The sequence below is a fragment of the Myodes glareolus genome, chromosome 19 (genome assembly GCF_982192425.1).
Source record: "Myodes glareolus chromosome 19, mMyoGla1.1, whole genome shotgun sequence".
Classification (NCBI taxonomy): domain Eukaryota; kingdom Metazoa; phylum Chordata; class Mammalia; order Rodentia; family Cricetidae; genus Myodes; species Myodes glareolus.
This window is the reverse complement of record NC_142044.1, coordinates 15,586,531-15,604,370: the sequence shown is the minus strand read 5'-3', so window position 1 is coordinate 15,604,370 and position 17,840 is coordinate 15,586,531.

Genomic DNA, 17,840 nt, shown 5'->3' with positions numbered 1-17,840 from the left:
GAGGCAGAGGCATATTGACCTCTGTGACTTCAAGGGGCAGAGGTAGATTGACCTCTGTGACCTCAAGGTGTGGTAGTACACGCCTTTAATCCCAATGCCTGGTAGGCAGAGACAGATCTCTGTGAGTTCAAAGTGTGGTAGCACACACCTTTAATCCCAATGCCTGAGAGGCAGAGACAGAAGGATCTCTGAGTTCAAGGTGTGGTAGCACACCCCTTTAATCCCAGCACTGGGGAGCAGAGACAGACAGATCTCTGTGAGTTCAAGGACAGCCTGGTCTACAGAGTTATTCCAGGACAAAGATATACAGAGAACCTATGTCAAAAAGTAAAAGTAAAAATAAAAAAAATAGAGGTTAAAAATAAAGCTGCATAAAGATGGAAAATACACAGAAAATCTTGATACTGTATGCTATTATGCTCTCTTTGAATTGTTTGATTGTTGAGGAAGGAGCAACAGCTGCTAAAAGACTTTTGTTTATAAATGCTGCTGAACTAATCCAAGATAGATATTTTGAAAATACCTTGACTTCAGAATTTGTATCTAAGAATATGATACTTTGGAAAGGAGGTTCTTCTTTTGTTTTCACAGAGGATGAGACCCTATGGATTGCTTCTACCCCAATATGGTATGATAGACCACGCCCTCCTGAAAGGTTTCTGTGAACACCCTCAAAAAATTTCTTCACTCAACTGCCGACTGAGATGAACCTGGCAGACAGGTTATACCATGAAAGACCTGATTAACTGCGCCCCTATACAGCAGGAAGAAGTTTGGAGAGAAATAACTACGTCCATATTCCCAAATATTGTTCATAAATGTTCTTTTACATTTAAAGGGGGATATGATATAGATATGAATAATTTCATTGGTATGGATTTTAAGGTCAATTTTGTTATATGTATATATATTTCTGATCTTGATTGATGTATTGTGATTGTATAGTTCATTTAAAAATGCAATGTATAATTAAAAATATAGGTTGTTAATGGATAATCATCGATAATAGTCAAGCTTGTAGTAATGTTAGTTTGATTTTGTAGATGTGCATAGATATATTTCAGAGAGACATTCTTCATATCTTTCAAAGATATTATGTGAACATAATTATGCTAATGTGAACATAGCATTTAATGTTTTAATAACTTAGGACAAAGAGACATGTCTGCTCCTGGCAGCACCAATCTACTTCAAGAGGAAGATGGGCATCGAAGAGGCTCCTTATGGAGTTGGTTAGCCATTTGGGCAAGAAACTGCTCTTGCCTGGACTGTTGTATAAACTGGACACAGAGAACCCACAGAGAGAGGAGTGCTGAACTTGCCTAAAGGTGAGATGATCTTTCGAGGTTCTTGATTCATGAAAGAGTCTGCGAGACATTCTGCAGGACACAGCAGATAGTGACTGAATTGCCTTTGAAATTTCCTGCTTCATGAAAATGTCTCTGGATATTATGGGCCTGAAGGCTGAAGATGGGTGCCCCAATGATACAGAGGAACTTTGGGTAACTGTCCAGGCAGCGAGATGTCTCTGTCATTTCTAGAGTTTTGGAAGTTGCTCACTTCATGCTTACTTAGGTAATATATCCTTCTGGAGCCTTTGATGGAGTTAAAGAATGGATAGTCGTAGTTATAGTTTTCCATTATTATGATATAGTTATAAATATTGTGACTGTAATTCTTGCTTGATAACTGTTTTGTTATGTGTAATTTTACTATGTTAAAATGAAAGCCTTTCTTTTTTGTTTAAACAGAAAAAGGGGAAATGATGGAGGAGGGTTATCTGTCTATTGTGTTATTTTCATTGGTCAATAAAGAGACTGCCTTGGGCCCTTGATAGGACAGAAAATTAGGTAGGCGGAGTAAACAGAACAAAATGCTGGGAAGAGGGCTATGAGCCAGACGCCATGGAGCCAGCCACCAGGTCAGACATGCTAAATCTTTTCCGGTAAGCCACCACCTCGTGGTGCTACAGATTATTAGAAATGGGTTAATATCAAGATATGAGAGTTAGTCAGTAACTAACTCTCTAAGAGATAATGGGCCAGGCAGTGCTTAAATGAATATAACTTGTGTGTTATTATTTCTGGGACTAAGCTAGCCGTGCGGGAGCCGGGTGAGAAGAAAAGCAGGCCTGCCCTGCAGCCCCTCACTACATGAAGCCAACTTGATCTTCACAGTGAGCTTCAAGCTAGTTAAGGCTACATACTGAGAACTGATTAAAAGAATTGTGGGTAAGAGGAATATTAAGACTTAGGCCTGAAGGAGAAAAGACACCAAGTTTTCTAAGGAGCCAAAGTGGCTTAGCGGGAGGCTGGGCTTCTCTTCAGGGTTCATCTGGGGGTGCAACCATTTATGTAGCGATTGGTGTGGGGCCACTCCACGACTTGTTATGTCATTAAGATAGTTAAAATATCAACATCATACTAAATCTAACCCAACCATTTTCATCATATTGTCGTGATCTGTACCTTAGGACAATAAAACCTTTTCCCAGGGCAACTGTCTCAGGAACAGCAGGTACAATTTATACAGCTTCTCAACTGCCACTAGATTCCTATAAGGCCATTCTTTCTTTCTTTCTTTATTATCCATTAAAAATGACAGTGGGGGGAAAAAAACCAAAATAACAAAAACAATCAAGGGACTGAAATTACCTAATTTACATGATTAGTTAAGAGTAGATTAGCGTTTGATGCTTATTTGTCCAACAGCAAAACTTCTGTTGTGGTCTCTGGACTATGAAGCTTTCCACTTTGAACCATTTTCTGCAATCTGTCTGTTTCTCCCATTATACCTGTACATAATTTAGATAGTTAATTATTAGTCAGTTGTTTTCTTCTGGGGTTGTTTTTATCTATACCTGTGTTTTCCAACATAGTCTGGATAATTCTGTTAGGGTTGGAGTCCTTTGAACTGAAGGATTCTTAGTACCATCCCTGGACTCGACCTAGGTATTTGAGTATCATAATGTCCTAGTCATAAAAGTGTTGTTTTTTTCACACGTAGCTGAATGTTCACGAGCCAAGCATGCGGTGGTACTGACTAGATATTGCCTGGATTTCCTATCTGGGCCATTAGAGCTATTACAAAGTCAACTTTAGTCTTGTAAATCAGAGATAGACTTTTTAATATTCTCAAATGAAAAGTACAAGTAGTACCCTTGGAATACTGTGAAGGCAAGACTTAGGTTTAATTAACTGGTCAAGATGCCTGAACTGTCAGTCCAAGGTCTATAAGGTTGAGGCTTTGGATTAATCTGAAATAAGTTGAAATTCAGGCCCTTGCAGACACTCACTCAAGGACTTCGGCATGTTGCGGAATGCTGTAGAATATTAGTTTAACGATGCAAATATGTGTTGTGTTCTTTTATATTGCATTTGTTTAACTCTGTAAAGCTGTGTTACTTTCCCTGTACCCAATTGGCCTAATAAAGAGGTGAATGGCTAATAGCTAGACATGTGGGGCTGCTAGGCAGAGAGAATAAATAGGAGGGTAAATCGAGGCTCAAGAGAAGAGCAAGGAGTGAGAAAAAAACAGGAGGGGAGGATGCCAGGGGCCAACCACCCAGCCACACAACGAGTCATGGAGTAAGAAGAGAAATATATAGAATAAAGAAAGGTAAAAACCACAGAGACAAGACATAGTTAAAGAGAAATGGGGTAAGTTAAGTTAGAAAGGCTGGCTAGAAACAAGCCAAGCTAAAGCTAGGCATTCATAGTAATAATAAGTCTCTGTGTATTTATTTGGGAGTTGGGTGGTGGACCTCCATGGGAAAAAAAGCAACTATATTGGCTAATTCTCTCTGTCACATAAAATACTCAATATGTGTTGTAGGAGGCTGTTAGTTTGTTTCCCAGCTGCCCAGACTCCCGAAATAACCACACAGAAACAGTATTAATTAAATCACTGCTTGGTCAATCACTATAGCATATTCCCAGCAAGCTCTTACATAATAAATTTAACCCATTTCTATTTTATATTTTACCACTAGGTTTGTGGCTACCGGCAAGGTTCCAGCTGGCAGCTCACGTCTTTCCCCTCTGGCAGCTCCATGGCATCTCCTGACTCCGCCTTCTTTCTCCCAGCATTCAGTATCGTTCACCCCCCCCCCCCCGCCTAGTTCTGCTCTGCCCTATCAACAGGCCAAAGCAGTTTCTTTATTCATTAACCAATAAAAACAACACATAGACAGGAGGACTTCCCACACCAAATATGACTACCTGAAAAAGTAGGTAATTGTTGCACTGTAGCGCGATTTCTAATTGATCTTAATAGTACATGCCCGGAATCAGGTATTTGGGGGTGAAGGCTGAAAGATAAGAGAAGCAGAGCAGCCAGTCACCAGTTTTTACCTCTACAGCATCCTCCGATCAAAGGGGCCATCCTGTCTGTACAAGTTCTCAGATCGAATGCCCTGAGCTTCTTTCTCCTCCTATCTTATAATCCTCTCCCCAGCCAGTCATATCCCTTCCTGTCTCCACATCCCTAGTGTTGGGATTAAAAGTGTGTAAGACCCAAGTACTGGGATTAAAGGTGTGAGACGCCACTGCATGGCTCAGTTTCTCTTTGAGACTGGGTCAATCTGGTGAAGCTCAGGGTGACCTTGAACTCACAGAGACGTGTCTGCCTCTGCCTCCTGAGTGCTGAGATTAAAGGTGTGTGCCATCACTGCCTGGCCCTCGTGGCTAATTAGTGGCTCACTTGACATTCTGATCCTCAGGCCGCTCTATTTGTTATAGCACAAACAAAACATCACCACACTGCACACAAATAGCAGTACTGCTCAGAGTTGTCAAATAGGTAGTTACCTCTCAAACAGTCGTGCTCAGTGTGGTACTTAGCATATTGTTAGCACGGAAGCAGTGGTGATTCTTATATAGCGATTCCATAACCGCCAGACACAAATCTCTATTCTTCTGGACCTCCTTATGCTGCTGACCACTCGAGAAAGTCAGTCTTTCTGAAGTTTAAATCTTGCAAAGGGCTCTAGGACTTTGGTTGGTGATGGTAAATTTAGTGAGGGACAATGTGTTACAGTGACCAGAAATGGTGTATGTGAGTGTGTGCATGGTGGGGATATGGGCTCACCAACCTGGCCTCTTCATTGACAGAAAACTCCTAAGTTAGGGTTTTGTCATGCACTGAATAAAGAATCTTGCTGTTAATAAGCACTTAGTAAACCACAATATTATATGACTCTTATGCTTCTCTCAGGTTTAAAATGTGAGCAGTCACACATACATATATAGATACATACATACATATTCATGTGCAGGTAATGTTTGCTGAACATATTTGGAGGCCACACTGGCCTAAGAACTTTCTACTATAGCTTCTCATCTAATCTGACCCAAGCTGAAGCCTGTACTGTTAAATTCAGTGGGACTAAGGTTGGATGAGTTTAAGTCAGTTGCCCAACCTCACATAAAACCCAAGGAATTTCAGCCCTTATTTGTTAGACCTAAGGGCTTCTTCTATCAACTAATTATCCATCTTTGATCATTCCACCTCTCCCTTCTTAAAATTTTAAGCATAACCAACAATTTAAAAAAATATCATATTTTCTATTCTAAGCCTCCCCCATCTTGACTATTTTGATTTAACATTGAAATTTATACCTGCTCACACCAGTTGAATTTGTATAGAAGTGATTCCCTATAGTTTGTGTATGTGTGTTTATCTTCACTTTGTGGAAAGATGTAATTACTCACTAAGTTTCCACAGGATGAGTGTGTTCACTCTGAACTGGGCAGTGTATTGGAAACATGTTAGCACTGAATCTTGCTAGTTGTATGGTAGCATTTTAACAAACCTTTTCATGCCGAATGATTTAAAAGGTAAGCTTTTGCATAGGAGCCACTCTGTAACACCCCTGGGCTCGCAGTCACAGCAAAGTGAAACTGGAACCAAGCTCTTGATGTTGCTGAGTTGTGAAAAGTATGTTTGCAGACCCTAAGGACAATGAGTAAGGTTTGAAAGCCAGATCAGTGAAGTGGGGCGGCAGAGACAGGAGGATGGAGAGTTTGAAGGCAACGTGGTCTACATGGAAGGGCTTGTCTTAAGAACAATGAAAGAAAAGAAAGAAAGAAGGGAAGAAGGAAGGATGGAAAGAAAAAAGAGAGAAGAAAGGAGAGAAGGAAGGAAGTGAGAGAAGAAGGAAGGAGAGAAAGCCATGGGCGCATACCTATAGCAAACTTTGGTGAGTGTGCCCTTTATCATTACTTACAAATGTCTGACGCCAGGGACATGCAGATAATGGTCATGTGCTGTCCCTTTCCCTGACAGACTCGTGGTTCTTACACAGTAAAAGTCAGTCCTCTCTGTGATCACACCGGTATCCCAGCATGGACCATTCTTGATCCTGAGCTGAAGTCAATTTTCCTATTTTCCAAGATGTTTAAGGAACTGCCTTTGAAACTTTCTTTTCTAAGAAATTGAGCCTTTTAAGTTTATAGTCACACCTTAAATTAAAAACATTTTCTTAGCACTGGCTGCATGCCACCCGAGAGCTACACCGACGTCAGTGTTCCTTTAAAGAAACAAGATTTCATGGCTGATTTTACTTGTGTGTGTGTGTGTGTGTGTGTGTGTGTGTGTGTGTGAGAGAGAGAGAGAGAGAGAGAGAGAGAGAGAGAGAGAGAGAGAGAGAGAGAGAGAGATGCTTGCATCAGCTGTGGGCACTTTACTATCGTCTTGCCTCTAAGGAAGATTATACGTGGAGATGCCACAGTGTGTGTATGTAATGGATCTTCCTAATGTACAGAAGAGTTGGTACTTCAGTTTAGACACTGAATGTCCCCTAAAGGCCTGTGTGTGAAAGGCTTGGTCCCCAGGGTCTCCAAGATCCCCAGGTCTCTCCACTGTGAAGAGCTGATGGAACTCTTAGGAGGTGGGGGCATGCTGAGAAATCCTTACATGGCCATATGTTCTTGAAATGGTAGTGGGACTCAAGTCTCTTTCCCGACCCTCTTTTGTGTCCTGGTAACATGCTCTGCCATGTCCTCTCTGCTGTTGCCAGCTGACATCCCCGGAGAGACCTTAAGATAGGACTTCCCCACTGTCACAGACTGGAGTCCCTAAAACTGAGGCAAAGCAATCTTTTCATGTATAAGCTAATGCTGCCAGGTGACTTGTTAGAGAAACAGTAAACTGCCTAACAGAGTTGGATAACGAGTCAATAATCAGAGCCATCAGGTCCCCACAAGTCTGGTTCTGAACGCCCCTCTTCTCTGTGCTGTGGTTTCAGAAATAACCTAGAACGGTCCAAAACATATCAATGCATTTAACCCCTAGATGCATCCTTGTACACCAGCCAAAGCAGAGGGGATTGATAAGTCAGGGGCAGTTGATTAACAATGTCAGATTGATTCTCACAGTGCCGTTCCTTGAAGTGAAACGCTGCTTCTGTTATCCTTAATGAACAAACACCAATCATAAGTCAACACAACCCAAACTCCAGAAATTGGTCCCTGCTCAAGGTGGCCTTTGTTGGTATGCTCCTAAAGCATCAGCCTTTCATTAGGAACAGTTTTCTTCTTAGTACTTACTCCTAAGTACGTAGTGCTTGACACAGCACTAACGTACTATTTATTTGATTTTTATATTTTTTCATCTTGTTTATTGGTTGTGATTCACAGTACAGATGAGACACAGAGTTTTGTCACTTAGATTTCTCCTTTCTCTCTCTCTCTCTCTCTCTCTCTCTCTGTGTGTGTGTGTGTGTGTGTGTGTGTGTGTAGTTCTAGCTTTCCTGGAACTCACTCTGTAGATCAGGGTGGCTTTGATCTCACAGAGACCAGTCTGCCTCTGCCTTCCGAATGCTGGGGTTAAAGGCATGGGCCCCTGCTGCGGGGCAATTTCTCCTATTTCTTTGCCACTTGAAAGAATGCCTGGAACATGAACGTTTCTCAGTAGAGGATTTGTCCAAAGACTGAGTGAGCAAATCGTCAGCTCCGTGTAGAACTCAGCCATAATGTGATCATATGTAGCTCAGCCTAAGCCTCCCTTGCCATGCAGACACGTGGTGTGCCATGGCGCAGTGGCACAGAACGGTACAGACACACAAAACAGAATCCCTAGAGCCAGATTCAGATTCTGCTTCTGCCCTTACACTGTGTGACCTGTGGAGGTTGTTGAATTCTCCATCCTGCTTCTACAGCTGCGATGGGAAGATGATTCATAGCTGATTGGGATGGGAATGAAGTTATTAAAATCTCTGGCCAAAAGTATGTGCCTAATTAACATGCGCTGGAGCTGTAGCAAAGCCCTTACCAGCGTCCTAAAAGCATCTCTCTTTTAGAAAACATTGATTTTAGTGAGGGATAAAAGCTAAAGGCACTGTGACATTTTTATTTTCCTGAGGGGGCCCTAAAACATTTTAGCAATTTCCCTTCTGGCAAATGCCAGAATAAAAACCGTCTGCTTGGCACACTTAGCCATCCCCTTTACCGAAGCCCACGTCAGTATGTAAGGCCCCAGGGAAACCAGGGCCATTTCATAGATGCCTGGGGACTGCAGGTGCTTGCTCAGTGAGGGCTTTCACAGCCTTCAGAGGCCAGAGAGATGAGAAGCTGGATGTCGGGGGCGTGCGGACTGGGGTAGCAGTGAGTGGGCGCTGCCAAGTTGCTCTTCAGTAAGCGGAGGCTAATGCCACCCTTAACCGAGTGTTTTTAATGCCTCCCAGTGTGTACATCGCTAAGAAATGAAAATGGAAACCCAAGTGAAATCAGTTGGACGTTGAAGATTTCAAAGTAGGAAAATTCAGAGGCGCTTAAGAATATGTATTTCCAAAGCGTCGTTGTTCATTTCTTTGTGGAATGTTATAGATGCTTATCATTTACGAAGTGCGATTAAGGCGGGTTGTACTTGGTGGCAGATGCTATGAAACAAAGCATGAGTGACCAGGATGGAGGAGCAACCAAGGAAGTGCTTTTGTTGGTGTATGAGACTTCTCCGAGAACCCTTCTCACTACAACCCGAGTGAGGGTTCCATCCTCTTAGGGTCCTTTGCTTGGGTTTGAAGGAGTGGATGACTTTGAACCCTTGTCTTTTAGGACTGTTGTCGGCATCACTTTGAGGAAGAGCTTTCACAGAATGGCAGTGACAATGGCAGAGGCGCCTTCCGGAAAGGGAACACCTGCACAGGCCTGCAAGCATAAACGCTGCGGTGCGTCAGGGATGCTCCATAGAAATGTGGCTCAAACAGAGCCAATGCACCAAGGTGGGGTTTCGGGGATCTCTCCACCCCCTGGCCTCATACCCTCTGCTTTGTAATTATTGGGAGAAAAATAGCTGAACAAGGAGGGAGGAGCTGTTCTGGAGCAATATGTAGCTGGAGTCTCCATAGAAGGAGGGGTTGACGATGTCTTCTTTTTGGGGCGACGGCCTGGAGAAGACAGGGGATGAGGATGGTGTTAGGATCCAGAGGGTCTTCTTTCTGCCCTCTCCTCACCCTGTCTCCCTTTGCCAAGTTTCTTGAGTCTTTGAGTTTTAGTTTCATCTCTTCCATCATACATATAGTAGTAACACATACCAAAATCATTCTGTGAAATAAAACGAAAACAAAATCACCATCTCTGAAAGACATTGAGGATAGCAGGGTGGGGGGCACACAGTAGACAATAACACCCCAGACACCCTGCCGGTCTTCTTTGAAAACTCACAGGGATTTTTTTTATTCACGCAAAATCATTGATGGATAAGAGAGCTGGGACATGAGTCTTTTGAAGCTGCTGGGAAAGACACTGCAGCCTGGTTGGGTCTGAGCTTCCCAGAGGACAATAGTCTATAGAGTGGTGTAGCCCCACACAGCCCACAGTCCATTATTACGCTGAACATTTGCTGGTAGCATCTGAATACTTCTGCATTGGTATATAGTGATTTTCTTTCTTCCCATGACTTGGATGTGGTTTGTCCTCTAACTGTTAGCGTATTAGGGGCCTGTCCCCTATTGGTGATGCCGAGGTGGTGGGATATTTAAGAGGGGGGCCTTCTGTCAGGTGACGAAGTCATGATATAGCCTACTGAGAAAGAGTAGACACCAATCTCACAGACTGTTAGTTCTCTAAGAGGTATTGTTGCAGAAAGAGCAAGCTTCACCCCCAAATCTTCCTTGCTCCTGCCATATCATATGATGTCGCCCTCTTGGATGCATTCTTACCACCACGTCCTGCTGTGATCGATGTGGTAGTTCCTTGTCAGAGCTTGGCAGATCCTGGTGCTGTGCCCTTGGATCTGCAGAAGTGTGAGCTCAAAGTCTCCTGTTACACCCACCCACCTATTTTGTTGTAAGAACAGAGGAATGCACCGGTACAGAGTTGTAATCTTTTCCCATCGGATGAATAAAGTTTGCACACATGGAAGCATCTCTCTAGAGACCTAAAAGGGAGAACAAGGTTCAAAATGATATTAAGTGGTGCAACACCATGGACCCGATGCAGAGTCATTGAAACCATCCAACATGTATTCAAATAGCAGCTCCTGCAAGTCCCTTAGCCCCCAATAACTCTCCATCCATTGCTGACATGATTAGTAAGGGATGCGGACAAGGGCTGTAGGAGAAAATTCTGCCTCTTCTCATACCTCTGGGTTGTGAAATAGGACGAGAAGATTAGGCAATGTACAGAGTAGTTCTGTTTTCCCTAGGCTGACAACTTCTACCAGGGCCACATTTACCTTGACCAAACCTCATCGAGTATCATAAGACAAAATATGTGCCCGTTTTCCAACATCAAGACATGGGTATAATGGCTTTTTTTTTTGAAGGGGTATGAGCAAGGATACTGCTTAGATGTGCGGACATGCAGGGTAAACCTAAAAGAAAAATGGAAGGGTGCCTGGTTTTAGGTCATGTTTTCCTCACATGGGAGAGAGGAAGAGAAAGGAAAACACAGATAAATTATTGTCAGTGATTTGATCTCTAGTTGGCTGGATATTAAAATAAATGTGTTTCATTACCTTATTAGAATAAGCCAGCAATAAAATAAAATGGACTAAGGTAGAATGGAGCCACACACAAAACAAAGACGACAAGAGGTGATTAACTAAGAATTAGAGATAACTCAGTTCTGCATGCCTGATTATTATAAATATAAATGAAGGAACAAAGAAAGAGACCGAAGGATAACCAATGGGATGGTTAATAGATGAATTGATGGATGCAGGTAGGGTTGTCTCATTTAGAACATAGATTTTTTTTAAACCTTTTGTATTGAAAAAATTCTTTTAATGCGGTGTATTTTGATGATGTTTTTCCCTCTGCCAATTCCTCCCAGATCCTCCGGACTCCCTACCTGCCCAAATGTATGCTCCTTTCCTCTTTCTCTATTTAGAACCAAACCAAACAAACAGATAAACAAATAAGCAAAGCATCCCAGGAAACACATATACATCCACCCTCACAAAACCACAAAAGATTTTGTTATGCTAGTGAAGGATCTGATAAACTTTGATAATATATACCATTCATGTAGAATGATTGGGATCAAATTTACGGCGATACCAGAAGGAATTGCCACTAAATAACAGGACAGTCTCAACTGTCCTATTTTGTTATTATATATTTGTGTGTGTTTGTATGTGTGTGTGTCTGTGTATGTGAGTGCAGTGCCTAAGGAGGCCAGAAGAAGGCGCTAGAGCCCCTGGACCTGGAGTTACAGGAGGATGCCCAATGTGGTGCTAGGAAACAAACTCTGGTCCCCTGAACCATTGAGCCAGTTCTCCAGCCCCCTCAACTGCTCTATGAAAACCTGGCCAATTCTCAGCTCCCCTCTCAGACTCTCAGACCTGCAGCAGCCACTAACAGCAGTGAGCGACAGCTGTGTCACACTGTCTGAAAACGAAGCAGCAACAGCAAGGATCCATTTCTTTGGCACATTAGTTTAATTCAAGAGCTTTTTATTTAGCTTTTACACCGACACAGACAGGGTTTTTTTTTTTTATTTATAAAGCTGATAGTAGCTCAGATTTTATCTCAGGAGATTTGTAGTCTTGTTAGGGTGACACACCTCTGAGCAGCTCATTCCTGCCTTGGAGAAGATGAGAAGCCAGGTGAAGGTGTGCGCTGCCAGCCTGGAGGAAAGGTGAGCGGCAAGGACAGGGAGGTTTTCATGGAGAATGCGGGAGTGACACCGAAGACGGATCAGGGTTCTGGGACTTAGACATCTGTTCCTATTGTCTGTGACAGGGTAACGGCTTGATACTAATTCCTCCAAATAAGCTTGCTGCTATGAAGATGCCAAGTCGATTTTAGGAAACCTAGAAAAATTCTGGTTGCTAATTTTTAAATATCGGTTTTAGAAAGTCTTGCTATGTAGCCAAGGCTGGCCTAGAAGTCACAGCCTTCTACCTCTGCCTCCTGAGTGCTGGGATAACTTGTGTATAATACCCAGCCAGCTCTTTCCTGAGTCTGAGCAAAGCCTGCTATGGTATGCTTTCCTTTCAAATTAGACTGATTAATTCCTGCCATTTTTCTTCTTCTCTGGGATGGTTTTCTTCCATTTGAAGCTCAGTCCGAAGCACTAAATGGATCGTCTGTAAGCTGAGATTGGCTCATGGTACTTTTGATGTTCTTAAGAACCTGGATCAACTTTGCACGAGTTTAAGAGATATTTTTCTGGCAAAATTTGAAGCACTTGGCTGAATTTTCTAATTTTAATATTCTGACACATTACACAAGCAAATAAAGGTCTCATTTTCATATGCAGAGTCTCTCTGTGTAGAAGTCTATTTGTCTGAATATAGACACACATATGTGTCTATCTATAAATGTACGTGTAACAACCGAACTTCATTCTGGCATAGCATGCTTAATATACTATACGAGCAGAGCTTCCATGCCAGTTAGTGTTTATTCTTGAACAAATCTATACTAAAGGCATGAGTTAAGAGGTTAAAACAACCCTGGATGTGTGTAGGGTGACCAATGCAATCATGGTTCAGAGAGAAAAGAGCCCCAAGAATAAATACGACCATGATGGACGTGGTCACCCGACCTTCATTGTTTGTAGCCAGGACTGCCCAGCAGGCTCTGCTCTGCTAATTCCCGGGAAGCTGGGGAGGATGCTGGTTATCTGATGGAGCGGTGCTGTCCTTCTCTACAAAGTGGAGAAACTACCATTTGCTCTAGAGCTCGTTTCTTTGTTGATTTTACTGAACCTTTTATTTATCTAATCTCTGCAGAATAGTTTCCATTTAAACAGGAAGAATAATCTTGGAGGGTTTTACTCTCCATTTAATCTTTCTCTCTCTTTCTTTCTTGTGAACGTTTCCCTATTTAAAACTCAACCGTGAGTCACCTTCATCAGCTATTTCTGACAAAAATCCCTTCTGTATTCCAGGGGATCTTAATAAAACAAGCATGACAGGAATCGTCCACCGTGCCAAAACCTTAGTTAGTGTGACTCCACTTTTGGTGGTAAGTGGTCGTTTTGTTTTGACATCTTTATAACACAGTCCTTAAGTAACACAAGTTGCAAATGGCGTGGTACCTTGGTAACTCTGAAGGAAGTTATTTTCCCACTTGGGAGAAACCACTATTTTTCATTCCACAAATATTGAAAGATATACATTCCTGCATATCTTGCTGATCTTTGTGAGAGGTTGTTTTGAGGGAGGACTGTTCTAGAAACTTCTATCTGTGAGCCCTTATGGACTAAACAAGACTGGAGGGTTAGAAAACTTCAGGATCCAACTTCATTATCAGACTTACAGTGACTTGCACACTGATACGGTTAGATCAGTTGTAGGAATTGAGGCCAGCACTTGGCTATTCATCATTCTGAAGTGACCGTGCCCTTGTACCCTGCCTAAACCATTTCTGAGCTTGTGGAAGTATTTCTTTATACATGGGTGAGTTTTCCTCCTCTAGATACTTAGCATGCTGAACTATGTCCATATAATAGGAGAAAAAAGATCAGGTTGAGTATTCCCCAAATTTTCATGCTTGTGTGTGTGTGTGTGTGTGTGTGTGTGTGTGTGTGTGTGTATGTGTGTGCATACGTGTGTGTTTTCACTTGTGAAGGTATGTATACCCACGTGTATGTCTGTGGAGGCCAATGGTTGATGTTTGGAGTCTTTCTCTATAATCCTCCATCTTAAGTTTTTGAGATAGTGTCTCTCACTGGACCTGGAGTTTGAGTTTCAGCTAGATGGGGATCTACTTCTCTCCACCCACCTGTCACTGGTATGCAGGCACATGTCTCGTGCCAAGCTTTTTTGAGGGTGTTAGGGATTCGAACTCAGGTCCCTGGGCTTGCAGAGTAAGCACTTTACCAACTGAGCAATCACCTTTTATATTTAACGTATTTTAAAAACCTCTATGATTAATGGGGATCATGCAGGAAGCCAATGGATCATGGTGTGGTTTCATTACAATGGGCAAATCATAATGTATACCCCTCCATCATGGGACACACAGAGAACTTAGCCATTCCAATATCACTATGGGGTTCTAGTATGCAAGTCTAGAACTGTGGTGTAGACCCAAGGGGATCTGAGCCTGGGAAGGCTCACCACAGCTTGCAGCTTGCTGATGATAGTTTCATTAAGAATCCAAGCGAGGCAGCAGTTCTAGCCACAGCTGCCTGGCTTTGCTCCTGAGTCCCCGGGAGTGGAAACAGTTTAGCTAGCTACTGCTCTCTCCAGTGGACAGATGGCTCAGGGTGAGGAAGGAGGCTTGGCACTGCTGAAAGGCACAGGGAGAAGGCGATGAGGAAAGACAGACCACCTCGTGGCTCGTGGGAGGCTGGATACGGATGACGACAAGGAGAAGGGACAAGTTGTCCATGCAGTCATGCGGCAAACATTCATTATGTTCTTCCTCAGGGACCAGGCTCAGGCAAATGCTGGGCCTTCAGAGGTGAAGGACACAGGCAGAGCCCCAGGGAAGAAACGAGGGGAACTGACAGAGTTAGAGATGATCATATACTGTGGGTAGAGGCTATGTCAGTACTTTGCAGGGTGGTATGCAACATGAGAGTCAGCAAGTGGATCAAGGCTGTTTTCCAAAAAGGGCTGACGTGCCAGCTGAATTTAGCTGGAGACAGATGAAAAATGCCAATGCTTGTGTGAGGAGCAAGGATAAAACAACGCAAGAGCATTCCAGAAGGACTGTAGTAGGCACATACCCAGGAGGGCATGCTGGGAGAAAGGCAACGTTTAAGCATGTGTCAGAAGCTGAAGATAGAGTGGAGACACAAGAACGTGGGGGCTCAAGATAAGGGGAACAGGTAGGGAACAGTAAATGCCGATCTGTAACTAGAGAAACAGACTGGTGTTCACAGTGAGTGAACCGGACCTATGAATCGTCTCGCAAATGACAGCTGTGCTTATAGGCGTGGACCGTCGTGCCCAACTAGTAATTCCCTGTTACAGAAACAAGTCGAGGACTGAGCAGTTGAGGGCCTCGCTGCATTTTAAATCAGAGCGATAGTCTGTGCGGTTGCAAAGCCTGCACACTTAACACAGTAATCTTAGGAAAGGTAAGACTGTGTACTAACAGAAAAAACAGCAGCGGGGCATGATTGCCACCTCAGGTCCTCTGGTGCCCTCTCTCCTGAATCTTCATCTTCAAGTCGAACTCGTCAGTGTTTTACGGGATCTTAAGTTTCTGTAGATACTGCCAAAACACTGCCAGTCGTGGATGGTAGTCCCCTGACTCTTTTCATTGGATACTACTCAATGAAATATTTTTGATCAGGTATCCTCACATGTGGATAACTATGTGTCATCTGTCTGTCTGTCTGTCTGTCTGTCTGTCTATCTATCTATCTATCTATCTATCTATCTATCTATCATCTATCTACCTATATATCTAATCTGTAGATTTTATCTGTAGATGATCTATTTATCTATCTATCTATCTATCTATCTATCTATCTATCTATCTATCTATAATAAAATTAAAGTAAAAGTTAAATGTTAGTTAAGATGATAAGATTCGATAAATTTTTAAAAGAGTTCTAATGTTTTCTTACTGAATGGCTTCCTGGCATGAGTGGAACTGTTAGGGAGGCCACCACTTCTGAGGAAACCCACTTTAATGCAGGGACCATTACAACTTTCTCCCTTTATTTTTACAAAGGGAGGGACACGTTTATTGATTTATTTTTATTTCTTTAAAAAGAATGATCAGTTTAGAAACTCGGAATCATAATGAAAAGATCTGTCATTTCTTAACCCTATTCTCCAAAGCACAGCCACAGCTGGGTCGGCTGGGCGGGAAACAGCGCGCCAGAACTCTGTTCCCTTTCTGCATTTCCTTGCCAGAACTCTGTTCCCTTTCTGCATTTCCTTGACAAAGAGGGTGAGTTGGGGGTGGGGTGGGGAGGGATACAGATGGCTGTCTCACCAGCTGCATCTAGTATAGATTTACTTCAAATCTGTCAGTCGTGTGTTCTATGGAAGTCTGGGGGTCCAAACTTTTTTTTTCCCCACTAGTTTCCTTTATTTTTGGGTTCTTAAGCAAACTTCTAGAAGAGACAACACAGTCGCCATAGTGAATAAGAATGAGAATTTCTTATTTGGTCCATTGGTCAGGACAGGGGAGAAGGTCGAAGGAGCCAGAAAGCCACCATTCTTTTCTGTACGGCGGAAATTTTGGGCGGTGAGGAGTAGCCTTCAACGAAGTCAACCAGAATCTCAGCGAAACCAGACGAGGTGACAACAAGATTTCCTCTCACAGGGTCTCATCGCTTTGTCAGAACTGTCCTCTGTGCCTTCTTTCTAGCTGCATTTCAGACTTCCGAATCTTACACCCTCGCATTCCATAAAGCAGCATAGGGTAGAAATTTTGATTTCAAGTCTAACAGAACAGTTTTGTTGTTGTTGATGTTGCGGTGGAAGAAATTGGCTTGATAATTTTCTCATTCTTGGGAAGTTAAGAATACACAAACAAAGACAGAGGAGTCTTTGGAAATTCTAAAGCAACTTATTAAAATGGAACTGCACAAAGATGCTTCCGCAATCAGACGAGCAGTTAGAGAGAGCAGAATGATTACTTCTCTGCATGTGCAGTCATCTTTTTGTATCTGAGGATGAAGAGACAGATGGTCTTGTTATCAGTTTGCATATTTGTCTGAAAAAAAAAAAGCAAACACCCCAGGTGTAAGACCCACATTTGATTCCACATGGCACACGCCTAAGAGCCTGGCTCTGGCTCTGCGATGATAGAAGCTGGGTCGGAGCCTGACATCAATTCACTACGCTCCAGGATGCGCTGAATCTTTGGGCAAGAACCCACCCCATTCTCAGTCACCACATTCCAAATTCGTTTGCCCCGGACCTTGTTGATGTTGAACTTGGAGTGTGTCTGTCATGATTCTTTGGCTATATTCAAAAATAATTATCAAATAATTGCCATTGCCAGACACCATGCGAAGCACCTGCTCGGTTAAAAAAAAATGTTTTGATCAGGCACGCTGATCGGGCTTCAGTTCCAAATCGAAACAACACAGCAGTGCAGTGCCTACTTTGTAAGTGGTTTTGAGTACTGAATGACGGCGTTCTGTGAAAATCCCAGCATTAAGTTTTGACACCCAAAGGAAGCTGTCACAGAACTCATGCCCAAATCAGGTTACTTTTTGCTCACTGAGAACACGGGAAAGTTTGCTATAAGGACTGGAGGAATGGCTCAGTGGTTAAGGGTACTTGGTGCTCTTGCAGGGAACCAGGGTTTGGTTCCTAGCACCCACATGGCAGCTCACAACTAGAGTCTATAACTTTCGCTCTGTTCTGGTCTCTGCAGATGCCAAGCATGCTTATAGTGAACTGACATACTTGGAAGCAAACCCTTGTGACATGGAAGCTTGCTCCAGTGCATAGCTTGAATGAGCCCGGTCCTT